Here is a 12,690-nt window from a genome sequence, read left to right on the forward strand (position 1 = left end):
CTCGGAGAACCTGAACAGTAACAAACAACTCAAGGAAAATAAATCTTCTGTTTAACAAAGGCTTGACTATCTCTTCTTTGAATATTTCCGGAAAAACTCAAGATAAGATGGCTGAAATAACAAAAGACTGTCCAGTGGTAGTGGCCCTACAAGAAACCTGATCTACATCAAATTTTGATCAAGACAAATACTACGTATCTGATATCCCCGCAGAGCAGGTTGATCGGGACACGCGAAAGGTGGGATAGCAATTTTACTTGATGAAGACTACACGTGGGCTCAAGAAATAATCCCAACTAATTCAAAGAATTTTCAATGTATCAAGATTAAGTTTGGGATAGACCCACTAGAAACCCTAAAAGATCTTCTTATTTGTAATGTTTATATCCCACCTGGAGCAAAAATGGACGTACTTGCTATAGAAATCCTCGAGGATATCGAAAAGACAGTAGAAAGACAAGGTTATCCATCACTCTTCGTCACGGGCGACTTCAATGGGAAAATATCAAATGAGCTACTTCAAATTTGGGCAAACTGGGACAAAGATGAGGCCTGGCAATCTCCACTCCACTATTTCCCAAAGAAAACAAAGCTGATGAAAGAGGAACAATTCTATTAGCCTCACTTCCATTGTTAAGCGGAATAATACTAAATGTCAATGTAGAAGGAGACATTCCCGCATCAAATACAAGGAAAGGGACTTGTAGCTCCTCAATCCTGAACCACATGATTTGTAGCTCGGATCTGTTCGGAACAGTTTCACACCTCAAAATTAATTTTGTACATGGCAGTGACCATGCTATTCTGCAAGCAGATACAGAGTGGAAGATACAACGTTCTGTTTCAAGCCTTATCATGTACATCCATAGCACAGTTTTGGTAAATCAGGCTCAAAGACGGATTCAATGGAATTCAGTAGCAGGAAAAGCTAAAACAACGGAGTCCAACAAAGAATCAATACGAAGAACCAAATTTTGTTACAAATACAAAACAATTCAATAAATTGATGAGGTCGCAGTTTCTTGAATACTCTGCATCAAAACAGCTAGAAATTAACAAATTGAAAAATCAGCGAGGGAGAGAAAAGGCAAAAAACAAGGGAATAACCCAGGATAAAAACTGAGTACACATTCAGATAGCAGCAAAACAAAATAACCAACGCGCCAACTGGAATATAATTGATGAAGAAACAGGCACGAAAAAAGCATTACAAGCTATCCCGATGCCTCCAGCAGAATTTAAATCATACCTAGCCAATCTATATAAACTAAATACTAGTTCAGAAATGTCTAATAATCTGGCTAGAATTCCTTGAGGGGAAAACATGGCGGCCGCCGGTTAAGCGGTCGCAGTGCTCCGTGACCGGCTCCCCGGGAAAACGCCTTAAGCACAAGAATTCGTAAGAAAACTTTTTGCGCGATGTACCTAAAATCAAGGTGAGCGTTGGCGGTATCTATCCTCTGCCTCTCTGGGTTTGTTGGAGTTTTTTGGATTCGGGAGGTCCCTGTTTGTTTGCTCCTCGGTGATGCAGTGGAGCCGCCCAGCTTCTGACCTGGCGGCTCAGGCAGTCCGCTTTCTCTGTTCCTCCAGGGCTGCAGCGGTGATCGAGGAGAGCGCTCTAGACAGCAGAACAGAGCGGAGTGGCTTCCTAGCCTCTCCTGTCAGCTACGGTGGGCTCGGTTTGCAGAGGCAAGGCGGAGGTCGGTGTCAGCCGTTCTTTCTTTGTCACCCCCCGCAGTTAGAGCAAAGTGAGTCGATATTTTGCTGCAGGGGTGACGCGGCTCTCAGAAAAATTAGCCCCACCAGTCCCATAGTCAAAGTTAAAGGCCGGGGCCTGTACACTTTTTACATTCGGAGGTTCCCTAATTCTGAGCATCAAAGTCCTTACAACTTGCACGATCTTATCCACGGGTCGGGGCCAGAAAGTAGCAAACCACCACAATTGCCTCTCTGGGCAGCCGCGCTGGAGCTGAGGAGAGGGAGACTTTTGAGGGGCCTGGGGCTTCCCTATCAAGCTGTCTCTTCACCCGTTATATCTCGAGCTGCCCCAGTGGATTTAATCCCCCAGGAAAGACTTGAAAATACAGAAATAAACACAGAAGAAACAGAAGATTTTCTGAAGAAAGCTTCGCCTGCTGCATCCTCAGGTCAGGAAAAAGCAAAGCAGTTAATACCATCCCCTGAAGCAGCAGGAAGGGTCCCATCTTCCCATAGTAAGACTCACGCCAAAAGCTACGCCAAAAGAGGACGGAAGAAGCAAGCTAAGGTGCAAGAGCGAAAGGGTGTCACTCCAGATTTGGATAGTAGAGGCCCCGATCAATTTACAGCAGTGGAAGGAAAAAAATCATCCTCCTACCTTAACACAGAGATTAAAAGTAGAGGTACTAAGCATACCGCAAAATCAAAATCCAAAGCTAAAACTAAAATACAGGTATCAGCGATAGAGAAAGGCTCTAAAATCACGCCATCTCTACGATCCTATTTCAAAGCCATCCCCCAGATATTACATCTTTCAGGGGACCAAACAACATTATCTGGAATAGAACCGGAGCCCTCTCCTCTACCACAAGTCCGCAATATGGCCTCCTCTCTTCCTGAAATCGAGCCAGAGCATGAAGCTATTGAAGAGGGGGTCATTGAACGCGAAGATTCTATGTGCGATTCAGGAGGTGGGGGAAAAAATCAGCCTCTTCAACCAGATAAGGAAAAGGAGATTATTTCACAGGTTTCTTCCGGCCAGGCGGTCTCAGAGCGGGGGGCTTTACTGAACACAGCTCCAGGAGTCTCTGTCTCAGATCTCCAGGTTCTCACTATAAGTCCAGTCAGTGGATCTGGTGAAACAGCAATGGCCTGTGGGGGAGATCTCATTGATCAGATTGAATGCCCGGCTATATCTCATTTGGATCAAACTTTATTAACACCTAATGACGATATTACTTCAGCCTCTATTCTAAACATGTTCTCAGCACTCATGATGGAAATAAGGAAGGGGTTTGCGGAGTCATCAGCTAACCAAGCAGAAATAAGAAGCTATTGCGAATCCCTGGACAACAAAATTGATGGGCTCACAATTAGAACTGGAGTTCTTGAAGAGACAACATCGTCACTATCGGTTCATTTAGACCAGGCAAAATTAGATATTCAGAGGCTTACTAGAGACGAACAAGCACTCTCCGATAGAATGGAGTCGTTAGAAAATAACGCGAGGAGGGGGAACCTTCACATTTTGAATGTACCAGAGGGCTCTGAGGGGTCAGACATAAAGCAATACATAGCACTATTGCTCAAAGAATCCTTGAACTTGGACTATACATTGGAGGAGCTTGTTACCGATATCCAGAGAGTACACAGAGATCCCTTTAAACATAACGCTCAGAGAGTTAAACCGCGTAAGATCTTGGTTAACTTTCACACATACGTCCTAAAGGAGAAAATCCTGAACTTAGCACTTAGCAGAAATCCTTGCCTGGAAAGGGGTTTTCTTTCATAATAAGATCAGATCTCTCAAGAATCACTTTGGAGAAACAGTGGGAGTTTGGGAGGCGCCTTGAGGCCTTTAGAGCACTGGGAGCTACAGCTCAACTTGTATTCCCATCATGTACAACAATAAGATGACTAACATTAGATCAGTTCAGGCAGCAGATGATCTTTTGATGCAGATGGGTAGTAAAAATAAAATTTAATCATTAGCTGAATAATGTAATTAGAGACAGACCTTAACTCCTATGCTCCCTTATTCTTATCCTGATCTAAAAGTCTCTAACCAGAAAGAAGGAAAGAAGGAGAGGAAAGGGAAAAAATAAATAAATAAATAAATACATTTTTTTTTAAAAAAAGAAAGAAAGGAAAAAAAAAAAAAAAAAATAAAGATATATAAATATAATTTGGACAAGAAAATCTTAAAACCCCAAAAAGGTAGAAAGGAGACCAATATGATTAGTTCTTTATAGGTATTGTTTTGTATCTTTTTCTTTTTTTTTTTTTTTTTTTTTACACTTTGAGGTTGGCGTTCTTCCCGGGAGCTTGCGGAGGGGCGCTATCAACCGGACATTGTTCCGGTTAGATATCGCAAGGGTTTTCCAAGGGGTGGGAGGAGGAATAGGGCGGGGCACTTGCTAGGGAAGGTGTTGGGGGGTGAAAAATGTGTCAAAAAGTCCTCAGTAAGCCAAGACACGTTGAAATCTTATGGAAAGCTTTTCGGTAAAATGGGGTTCCATTACCAGGATATGATTGTATCTCTGTTATCTATGAACAGTTATGACAAAGATGGTTAACATAAAATACTTCTCCTGGAATATCAATGGCCTGCGCACCAAACCTAGGGCAAATAAAATCTTACAATACCTGCGAGATATCGATGCGCAGGTCATTATACTCCAGGAGACTCATCTCACATATTCAGAAATGGCTGACTTGACCAAGAAAAACAGATGGATTGATTTTGCAGTTTCCACCACTCAGACGTCAAATACAAGAGGTGTCTCCATAATTTTAAAAAAAGGGGCCAAAGCCAGACTAATATCTCAACAGGTCGACCCAGGTGGCAGATGGGCCATCGCATCCGTGGTGATCGCGGGATCTCAAATTACAATTTTGGGCTATTACGGGCCGAACCAGGACGATCCATCTACACTCGAGTCCATGTTTTCACAGTTGCTGTCTTTTTCAGAACCAACTATTATAGCGGGCGATTTCAATGTGGTACTGGACCCAATCTTGGATAAATCCCCCAATAGTAGATCCTTAGTTTTGTCAAAATCTAGGGTTTTACTACAATCGATAATGAAAACATATGGATACCTGGATATATGGAGAGAGAAGTCTGGGAATCAACAAGGGGTGTCTTTTCGGAATTATAAGTATAAACACCAGTCAAGGATAGACTTTATTTTAATTAGTCGGAGGTTGGCTGAGTATGTTAGATCCATTGTATATCTCCCAATACACCTTTCAGATCATTCCGCAGTGGTAATGGATCTAGCACAAGGAAAGGAGGGAGCGCTGCAAAGATGGTCCTTCGATCGTTCACTTCTCTCTTCATCTGAGGACACTGTACATCTCAATCTTGAAGCACACAATTTTTTTGGGATAACAATAACTCTGCATCTACTAGGATCATCTGGGATTCATTTAAAGCTTTTTTGAGGGGGGTCATAACAAAGACGGTCTCATATAAAAGGAAGCAGTACAGAGAGCAAATCATTTCAATTGAAGAAAATATAGTTAACCTTCAAAATCTCCTGGATGCTAGTAGAGGGGCAGATGAATCCATCATTGATACACAAAGAAAGGAAATGGCATCTCTGAAGGCTAATCTTAGAACAGTATTAGATCTTAGATTGCAGAAGACATGGCAGGCAAGGAAGCTAGCTCATTTTGAATACAGTGAAGGGGCAGGCAAAATGCTTGCTTGGAAAACCAAAACAGATCAGACCCGGAACAATGTAGCTAACATTAATGTGGGGGACAAATCTTTAACATCAGATGCTGAAATAAGGAAGGCCTTTAAAGATTTCTTTGAAACCATCTATAGGGAAGAAATTGCAACTCGCCCCGAGGAGGTTACGGAATGGTTATCGCAAATAGATCTACCTAGATTAACGAACGAACAATCTCTCTTTCTGGATAGCGCTATAACCGAAGGAGAAGTAAGGATCGCTATAAACAGAAGTAGGAAGGCTAAAGCCGCAGGGTCTGACGGCCTTCCTGCCGAAATATATAAAATTTTAGAAGTTGAGATAGTTCCCTTTCTTACCAAGATGTTTAATCAAATCCTCCTAGAAGGTTACTCCCCGCCGGCATCATGGGACAATGCATCAATCACGCTTATCTTGAAACCCGGAAAACCTAAAGATGCTTGCGAATCATACAGGCCAATTTCAATCTTGAACGTGGACTACAGGATCTTTACCACAGTATTGGCCTCGAGACTGGCCAAGGTAGCTCCATCAGTTTTACACTCAGATCAAAAGGGATTTGTAAAAGGCCGTCAACTGTATGAACTGACGTACGAGCTAATAGGGGCAATAGATACAGCGGTTTCACAGAACCTGCCCCTGTCTGTCCTCGCGCTGGACGCGACCAAGGCCTTCGACAGGGTCAATTGGGTTTACCTGTCGGGGGCCTTGGCTAAATTCGGCGTGGGTGAGGCTTTTCGTCGTACAGTCGGTCTGCTGTATCGAAGTCCGAGGGCAAGCCTTTTGATCAATGGAGAGCTATCGGATCCCTTTGATATAACTAGAGGGACACGGCAGGGCTGCCCGCTCTCCCCACTTTTGTTTGACCTCTATATTGAGCCTCTCGCACAACAACTTAGGAGAGAGAATACCATCAGACCTTTTTGTTATAATGGGTGGGAGAGAAAGGTGGCTCCATATGCCGATGACTTGCTTATCTTTACACCAGATGTCACTATAGCCCTTCCTGTAATATTCGAAATTGCTCACCGTTTTGGTCAGATATCGGGGTACCAGATCAACACTGCTAAGACCGAGATGTTGGTTTGGAATGAGGATGTCAGGGCTTTGGAAGTGCAACCGGGCCAGTCAATGCGCTATCTGGGTTTAAACATTGTAAAAGATCTTAATAAACTCACTATGGTAAACTTTACAGCAGTTGCCAAAGATTGTAAAAAGTTGATGCAATCGTGGTCCCATCTGCAATTATCCCTAATTGGGAGAGTTAATTTGGTTAAAATGTCCATCTTGCCCAAAATATCATTTCTGTTTAATACCATCCCTCTTCATTTTGAACAGACACACATATCCAAATTACAATCAGATATCATTTCTTTTATCTGGAACAAAAAACTTCCAAGAATTGCCTGGAAAAAGCTCAGAAGGCGATGGAATAAGGGGGGATTGGCTGCCCCAGATTTAAAACTATACGCTTGGGCATTTCAGCTGTCGCACACTCGAATGCTGTTAAAAGAACCAACAGACCATGGGGTGGGCCTGATGTTTTCAGCTATGTTGGAGGGGGGAAGGCCTTAGTCAGTTGGGGTACCTACTCAAATTTGGCAATCCGAAATTTTTTAAAAAGATTAAATTGAAGATCTTATTTGGATTAGCGAAAATGTGGAATGAGTTAACAAACTTCATAAAACAAGGGTATTTTTGTGAAAAGACACCGCTCTGGGGGCTACCTGAAAGTCCGGCCTGGTTAGAAGACACGCTAGCCATACCTTTGAAAGAGGCTGGCCGTAAAGTTTGGGGAGATCTCTTCCATGAGGGAGATCTACTCTTGTGGGAGTATCTCCAGAATAGGACAGGGTCAACAATATCGAGGTTTAAATATCTACAAATGACTAGTTGGTCACAGGCCTATAACTCTAAACCTTTAAAAAGAAATAGGTTCTCTCTTGGAGGGTACAGTCAAATAATAACGAACTTGGTGAATACTGGTCCCATAAAAAAGGAGGTCTCAAAATGGTATAATTTCCTGCTGGAGGAATCAGATGGCGAATTCAAATTACCAGTCCATCTGTGGGGAACCTTGATTGTGGGACAAGATCCACTAAACCTTTGGTCATCCTCTTTTGACCTCCTAAAAAATTTTGTAAAACCCTCATGGCTCCGTAGGAATCACTTATTTACCCTACATAGAGCATATTTCTCTCCTCAGAGATTATCTAAATTTTCTTTAGACAACCCAGTGGCATGCCCTAGGTGTGGATTCCAGGCAGCACCAGACACCCATATGTTTTTTGAATGCCCTCGTCTCGCTACATTTTGGGAAGCAATAGGGAAGACCCTTACAACATCATTGGGTTTCCCAGTTACCATCGATTTATCTTCAGTAATTTTTGGAATCCTGACAAGTGCACAAGGAGCAGCAAGAAGTCTTGCCTTCTACACTATTCTCTTGGCAAGGAGGGAGATTTGTAGAAAGTGGAAGGACCCTCTACCCCCCTCACATGGGGACTGGCTGGCATCTATTCTACAGACGGCCAGAATGGATCTAGCTAGATTGGGAAATAAGAATAAAAGAGCCTTTTGGCACATGTTGGTTTGGGCACAATAAAGATCCGTTTTTTTTTTGTTTTGTTTTTTTTCCCCGGGTCCAATGATTACACTACTATGGTGCCCATGCTTCAGCCTTTGATCCTGTAGATAACTGGTCAAGCCCGGTATAGGACAAGCTAAGGGTTTTCCTAGTGGCAGCCAAACACGACACTCAGCCATTAACAGCTGTGGGATCTCGGCCCCTCCCCCTCGTGGTATGATCCCATCCAGTAGAATACTGAGACATCAGTTCTTGGGCTTGTTTCTAGATGGCTTTCTTTTACCATGGTGGATATGAGGACAAAAAATAAATAAATAAATAAATAATCTGGCTAGAATTCCAGAAGTAAACTCATCAAATATCGGAGCACCAAGTCCCTTTTCAATTGAGCTATACATAAAAAAGGCGAGAACGACAGGAGGAACGAGTCCTGACCAAATCCCGATCAAGGTCCTCCAATGTAATCCTAAAGTATGGAGCAAGTTTTTATCTTCCCTTTTTAGCCATATCTTTATTACCAGGGAAATCCCTAAATCTTGGAAGGGGAGCATTGTAATACCTATACACAACAAGCATTGGCATAGCCAATAGGTCTAGCTTTTAGGACCTTATAAGTATTTAGTTATGCAGCACAATATCCTTGGTGCAATATCATCAACTGTTGCATGGCTAAAAACGTATAAAGTCCCAAAGGCGAGACCTATTGGCTATGCCAATGCTTGTTTTTAGAAACCTGGCAAGCAGTTTTAAATGTAGGCTGGTAAGAAAGGTGCCAACCAGAGGGGCAAGGTCTAGAGAGAAATAAGATAGGAAGAGGGGCACGTTATAATGAGATAGCACAAATAGAAAGGTGTTTCGCCTGGTTTTCTCAAACATTTTGGTTGTGCTACTGACCTCATGAAGATAGGGACTCTCACTCTTTTTATTTATACTCACTTGATTTGTTTGGCACTTTCCATTTATTTCAACTATTTGTAATGGAAAATAAAAAAGTGTGATTTGCATTTTAACTGTGCTACTGTAGTAACTTGAAATTAGTACCTTTGAATTTTCTATGAGTAACGTTTCACTGGGCCCCATATAGGACTATGTGGCATCGAAATTCCTTTCACAAAGTTGTGAAAAATTCACAACTGCATGAAGATGCTGTGTTTGGGGTTTGCTACACTGCCACCGCAAGTAAAAACGTTTGTGTAGGAGAATACTTCCATTAAAAAAAAATGATTGACAAAATGTACTATCATTTGTTTTTCTATAGCGCAGATGTTCAGAAAGGCTTTACAGAAAACAATAGTAATACTGGGGTGAATGTAGAGAATTCAATGGTGATTCGTAAACTGTGAGAAGGTAACGTTAAGTGATAAAATATGTGTAAAAGCTTAAGGGTTCAAAAACTAGTTGAATTGTAGATGAAAGAGATAATGTATCACTACTTTTCTGAAGTGCAGCAGGCTCGGCTGTGTTCTTATTTGAGGTCTAAGGGCTCCCACCTGTTGGGTGCAGGATCCACGAATGACTGATTCGGGGCCAGAAAATATGTAAAGGATGAGCCTTTGAGCCTCACCACCAAGTGTTGCTGTTTCTGTAAGGGGGAGGTGAGACCACAAAGGCTTTCACCCCATGAGGTCAGAAACCTGTCTGGTGGTGGCTGGCTGGCAGGAACCGGTCAACCAATACACTAGAAGTTGGTCATTTTTCAGGGGGCATCTCTAAAATAATCTCTAAATGCATTTTATAATAAATCCAACACTGGCATCAGTGTGGGTTTATTATGCTGAGAAGTGTCTTCGGTAAAGCCATCATGGAGCTGTGGAGTTTGTGTGGAGAAACTCCCAGCACATGTTCTTAAAATGGCTTCACTGCATTTACAGTGTCTCAGACATGCAGCTATGCCGTCACCTGTGGTATAGTGCACCCTGCCTTAGGGGTGACTTACCTATACCACAGGCAGAGGTTTGTAGGCATTTCACTTCGGATTAGAGGCCTGTCCATTGAAATAAGGTGATAAAAAGGAAAAACAGAACATCAAACGGAGTAAGATCTTCTGTTATATTTGGTAATGGGCGCGCATATATGTATATATATATTTCAAGGGACAGGTCTCTGCTTTGGCTTTATGACGACAAGTCCCGCCAAGACTTCACTCCAGCATGACTATTGCGTGCTTGAATATGAGATATTGTTCACAGCTCAATACATGCCCGATCCGAAATAGTTGGTGCACCTACCGTCAACAAGATAAATTTCAACTCAAAGGTATTTTTTAACTGCATTTACAAGTGAGTGAAGCGCTACTGTTGGTTGTTTGAACCCAATGCTTTTCCTGCTGCTACGCACATTTAAACTTTAACATTTTCACTCGCTTTTAATTTTCCTAAACTTACTGTGTTTTTAACCTGCCTGAATTTGACTGTTTTAAAAATATCGAACACACTGATTTCTCTTATGTTGCTTCTGTCCTCTTCCGGTGGTGTCCGTCTGTCAGATCGGGCCCACCTTGTTTCTGGGTTAGCGCTCTAGCGCTAATTAACTTTTGTGCTTAAATATTCACTCTGGGGTGACCGTGCAGCTGACTTGCGCAGCAGGCATGCCGGTGGCGTGCCGAAGGCGCTCCAAAGGCAAGCCCGTCTGCGCCCGTCAGCATCCCGGAAGCGTATGGTGCAGGAAATGCTGCTAGAGGGTTTGCAAATACTACCCTCTGACGGTTCTTCACCACAGAGAAGCTTTGGGAACTGCACAAGGGGGTGAGCTGCTGCTCCCCCTTTCCCCCTCACAGGGTATCTAAGGTAACGCTTTGTCCTCACTGCAGCTCGGCGACAATTATTCCCTCAGAACCTATCGGCAATCTTTTGATTCCGGCCTTACCAGCGCTATCTAAACCAAATAAGGCTACGGCGGACAGCAAACTGCTTTGCTTGCTCCTTAAAACTAGATCTATGTGTAAGCACGCCCTCAATATATTTGAGTTACTGGAAGAGGTTATCCCTGATTTTCTGTTTTTAACAGAGACATGGTTCTGTGACTCTTCAAATCCTTCAGTTGCCACAGCCATCCCCAAGGGCTACCAAATGGTTAGGAAAGACCGCCCGAGTGGCAAGGGTGGAGGTAGAGCCATTATTTTCAAAAGCCTTTATTCCTGCTCGTTTCCTCGTACGGAAGACGTTGCGGGTGCTGAAACCTTAGGGTTTCATCTGGTAGTATCCCCCCATCAATCCATGGCCGTCATACTTGTGTACAGACCTCCTGGGCCTCCCAGGCTGTTTCATGAAGCTATTAGTAATGCCGCGGCCCCCATTGTGCTAAAACACTGTCTCATATTAGGGGACTTTAATGTCCACATGGATAAAATCAACGATCAGAATGCTACCAGCTTAACGGACGCTCTGAATATTTTTAAACGGACTCCTTTTTTTCAGGCTCCGACCCACAAAAAGAGCCATATTCTCGACCAGGTGTTCTCCACATGGTACATAGATGCCCCCCCCCCGACCTCTGGTGTGGTCAGACCATTTTCTCCTGAAGTTTAGAGTCCACTTAGAGACCGTGCCCTCTGAAACCCAGGGCAAGACCCATATGGGCAGTTTTAGACCTCATCATTGCATCACTCCTGAAGCGGTGATGGGGGCTCTTGATTCCCACCCACTTGTTTTGAGTGGTAAAGCAGGAGTATTTGTAAAATACTCGAGAGAGCATGGCGGAAAAACTTCGAGATTAGGGAGAAAACTGTGTATAAAACAAGCACTTAAGTCGCATCACAAACTTATCCTCACTGAGAATCTTTTTTTCTTCTCATCAAGAATAGAGGCAGCCGGGAATACCAATAAAGAGATTTTTAAAATAGTAAAGGAATTCTCATCCCCCAAGGCAGTGATTAGGACATTCTCCCCCTCAGCACTTTAGGTGGATCAGATGGCTGCTTTTTTTGCTGAAAAAATCAGAAAGATCCAGGATACATTCCCTATCTTCCTTTGGGCTAACAATGTGGACCGGGTCCCCTCCCATCCTTCCCCTCAGGTCGTTGTGCCTTTCTTTACGGTGTTCCCTCCTCTTCCGCTGGTAACCTCATTAGGTATTCTGAAGAATCTGAAATCAGGCGCTCCATCTGATCCCTGTCCTGCGTCCATTTTGGAAGCAATAGCTACGCCCACTAACCCCAATGTCAATCAGATATTGGATACCTCCTTGCAGTAGGGGTTTGTCCCTGGCAGGTGGAAGGAAGCACACATACTTCCCCTCCTGAAAAAAGCCTAACTTGGATCCTGAGACACCCGCTAACTATAGGCCCATATCCCTCCTGCCTTCTTTTTCCAAAGTATTGGAAATATACGTTCACTCAGTCACCTCTGCTTTTCTAGAGACAAACAACATCTTGCATCAAAGTCAATCTGGGTTTCGCCCAAATTTTAGTACCGAAACGGCACTCCTGGAAATCTCTGTGTCTATCAAGGACGTTTTGGACAAGGGCGGCAAGGCTATGCTGATACTATTAGATCGTTTGGCAGCCTTTGATACCGTCCCCATAGCCGACTCCTAATGAGACTCCAGGAGTCTGGTTTTGGAGGGACGATCCTCAAATGGTTTGCCTCTTTTCTGTCAGGGCACAAACAAACTGTCTGGGCTCCCCCTATTTCAGCACTAATCCCCCCTTTGGAGGTGGGAGTAACTCAGGGCTTGGTTCTCAGCCCT

Source organism: Lissotriton helveticus, chromosome 1_1 (genome assembly GCF_964261635.1).
Source record: "Lissotriton helveticus chromosome 1_1, aLisHel1.1, whole genome shotgun sequence".
Classification (NCBI taxonomy): domain Eukaryota; kingdom Metazoa; phylum Chordata; class Amphibia; order Caudata; family Salamandridae; genus Lissotriton; species Lissotriton helveticus.